Here is a 3831-nt window from a genome sequence, read left to right on the forward strand (position 1 = left end):
GGCGACTCGGGTTTCCCCCGCGCCGCCACCCCCCTTTTCCCCGTTCTCCCTCGCCGCCACCTGTGGGTCTCGCCCGGAAATTGCCCGCGGACGCCGAGGAAGGTGGCGGCGAGGCCTCTGACGCTTCGTCCATGGCGGAGGTCTTCGGATCTGGGGCGGCGGCCCTGTTTGGCGAGGCAGCGGCGTCCTCTCGGCTGGCGCTGGCTGCGGGTGCTTCTGGCCGGATTGCTCGACCACGCGGGTGGTGAGCTGCCGGCGGGGGCTGGCGGCGGCGCGGAGTTTTCCCCTCCTCGCCGGATCTGAGGTTTGGCTCCCTCCTCCTTGACTCCCTCTGCACCACCGTCCCCTGCTGCTTGCGTCTCGTGCGCCGGATCTGTTGATGATGTGTGCTTGGTGGTGAGGCTTGGGACTACGGGAAATCGTTTGGTTGGCTTGTTCGGCCCGGCGGCAGCGACGCCTTTGGCGCCGTTCTTCCTCCCTGGAGGTGCCGCCGAGGTCCTCCCCTCTCCACCCTCGTTCCCCCTCCCGGGTGAAAGCCCAAAATCCGGCTAGGATTGGGCGGCAACGGCGCGTTTCGCGTCGTGCTCCTCCTTGGAGGTGCCGCATGGGGAGGGATCGTGTTCGGGTGAGGTGTGTCAAAGGTTCGAGCTTTGGGCGGCTCTGGTTGTCTGGCGGTGGCGGTTTCATCGGGATTTGCTTGGCCGACATTGTCCCCGTTCCCCTCAAGGGTGGTGCCCACTGGGTGTGGCGTGTTTGGCTCAAGGCTGGCGGTACGGCGCCTTCGATCCGGCGGCAGGGGATGGGGTTCCCTTTCCCAGCATTAGCAACACGGCCCCGGCTGTGGGCTCCCGGTGCTCTTCTTCATCGACCGACGGGTCTTGCTCCTCGACGTTCTGCGGTCTTCCTTGATGTCCTTGCTGCCTTTCCTCAGCAACTGCTCCCGGTGGCTTTCCGGCAGTCTACTGGTGTCCTTGGTTGCGGCGGTATAGTGGATGTTGTGTGCTCATTGTCCATGGTGTTGTGCTCTGCGGTCGCTCCTGGCTCCGAGGTTGCCATCGCTTCTGCTCTAGGGTGAGTGCTTCTCAGGTCCGCTGGTTCAATGCCTTTCGATCCAAGGCGAGAGGGAAGGGTCCCTCTGCGGCGCGAGAGGAGGAAGATGCCTGGTTTTCTTCATCCTGCGAGTCAGCCCAGTTCATGCCCACACTCTGTTCTAGCAGGTCTTCATCCTGCTCTGCCTGTTGCTACCTTTGTTAACAGTTTTGTTGTTGTCTTCGGCTAGTACAAGCAATGGGCTCGGTTGTATTTTCCTTTCATGCTTGTGCGCTGCGTTGAGTTGTAAGCTTCCTAGAGTGCTCCCTTGTATCGTTGGGCCGATATGGTTTGGTGTATGTTTGTAATTCCTGGCCGGTTGATGGCTTTGTTAATTCAAAGCCGGGCTCTTCGCGAGCGAGCCTTCGTTCTAAAAAAAAAAAATCTTACCTCACATTTATTGACAGCAGTGCATCCGTCTATCTCAGAGCTCACATACAAATATAGTAATGAAACTTTGCATTGGGTTCAGTAACTGATCATCACATGGCAACCGTTGTTTCAAATAAAAGCTCCAGGGTCATCCATGGCTCTAGCAACAAATGCAAACACATGACTGTTGGGCATACTCTTTGACAACTTCTTCCAATCTCACATCCTTTGATGCATGGCACACGTCGTTATTGACCGCAAATCACTACTGGAAGGAGATTTAGCTGTGACAGCCTGATTCACATCACCACAAAGACATTTTAATTCCACATACAGTAAGCATTAACAAACATTATACATAATAATGATATGGATATATCAAAGTGGAGTGTTTAGTGATGTACTGTGATAGGGATATATCAAACTCCGGGAACAATTCCTACAGAGCAAACCTCTTGCACCTTGCCTCGGATCAGTGCAGTCAACATGCGCCAACAACATCAGATGTCGTGCAAGTGTTCGAGAAGTTCCGATAGTTCTAATCCAGGACCGCATACAACATTAAGTGTGTTATCTAATAAGTAACTTCAAAGTAAAAAAGCCAACTTCAAGAATATTTTATATGAAGTTGTTGCTTCACACCATAAACTCCAAAGCTAAAAGAACAAAAATTTCTTTGGGCTCAATATTTCTTATTTCCATACAAATTAAACTTCTGACGTGTACTGCATCGAGATTATTCTGAAATTGAAAATTCGAATATGTTGTTATCACATCAGCTGATCTATCTATGTGCAGCTCTTCCTCTCTTTGCTATTTTCTCTTTACGGGGATCTCGGATAATCCTTTGTTCCTAGTACAAATTTCGTAGGATATAAGACATACTAAACAATAGGCCGCTCCCCAAAAAGAAACTGAAAATTAAAATATGGGTTACCTAATACAAACGAACTTGTCAAATAAATATGCAAAATTGTAAGCTCATGCTATTTTCAGTCAAATACAACTGGCAGTATTAGTTTAACTGGGCTAACAAATGAACAAGATAGACAATATAAGCTGATAGGCCATGTGTTATGACCGACATATTAGGGGTTTAGCCCAGTGGGTTGTGGCCCAAGTTATCTTATCCATTAGGGGCTTAGCCCAATTATCTTATCGTTATTAGAATCGTTTGCTTAGGAGTCAAGTAAACCTAGGAGATGTATCAATCTAATCAAGCAAGAAGCAATCATTATTTTCTCGGCTTCCCGAAGGGAGCCGGGAGACCTAACCCTAGCCGCCTCTTGCGCCGCCGCCGCCTCTTCTTCATCGCGCCACGGCGCCCCGCCGCCGGCAGCCACGATCGCATCTCCGTCAACCCTCCCCATTCCCGTACAACCTACGCCCTAGACCCGGTAGGGTCCTAGCTCCTACCAATTTGGTATCAGGTAGCTCGGTCCCGATCATGTCCGCACCACCACCCAACCCGCCGCTGCCCGTCACCACCGCTGTCGGTGTCAAAACCGGCGGATCTCGGGTAGGGGGTCCCGAACTGTGCGTCTAGGATCGATGGTAATAGGAGACGGGGGACACAATGTTTACCCAGGTTCGGGCCCTCTCTATGGAGGTAATACCCTACTTCCTGCTTGATTGATCTTGATGAATATGAGTATTACAAGAGTTAATCTACCACGAGATCGTAATGGCTAAACCCTAGAAGTCTAGCCTGTATGACTATGGTTATGAATATTCGGCCCTACAGACCTAACCCTCCGGTTTATATAGACACCGGATGGATCTAGGGTTACACAAGGTCGGCTACAGAGAAAGGAATCTTCATGTTTTGATCGCCAAGCTTGCCTTCCACGCCAAGGAGAGTCCCATCCGGACACGGGTAGAGTCTTCGGTCTTCGAATCTTCACAGCCCATCAGTCCGGCCCATGGCTAACAGGCCGGACGCCCGAGGACCCCTTAGTCCAGGACTCCCTCAGTAGCCCCCGAACCAGACTTCAATGACGAGGTGTCCAACGCGCAGATTGTCTTCGGCATTGCAAGGCGGGTTTCTCCTCCGATAACTCCAAAGTGATGTATCCGGCCTTCCATTTAATGTCGTACCCCTTGGCTTCTGTGCGTCAACAACTTCAGCTTCCACGTGTCGAGCAAATGCGAGAGGTCAGAGTATTTTTGCATATAACACCCCAGCCATGAAAAAGAGCGTCCATTTAAAGGGATTGGATCTCAGATCCATTCGGCGCCACGCGGAAAAATCCTCAGAGATTGCTAGGAAAGACCACTCCAACATGGCCAGCGCTCCCAGCTCCCCCTCCCGTCCCTGCGGCCCAAGAAAAGGCGAGTGGGAGATGTGCTCTGTATCCCATGGTCAGCTAA

The sequence above is a fragment of the Triticum aestivum genome, chromosome 7D, assembly GCF_018294505.1.
Source record: "Triticum aestivum cultivar Chinese Spring chromosome 7D, IWGSC CS RefSeq v2.1, whole genome shotgun sequence".
NCBI lineage: Eukaryota > Viridiplantae > Streptophyta > Magnoliopsida > Poales > Poaceae > Triticum > Triticum aestivum.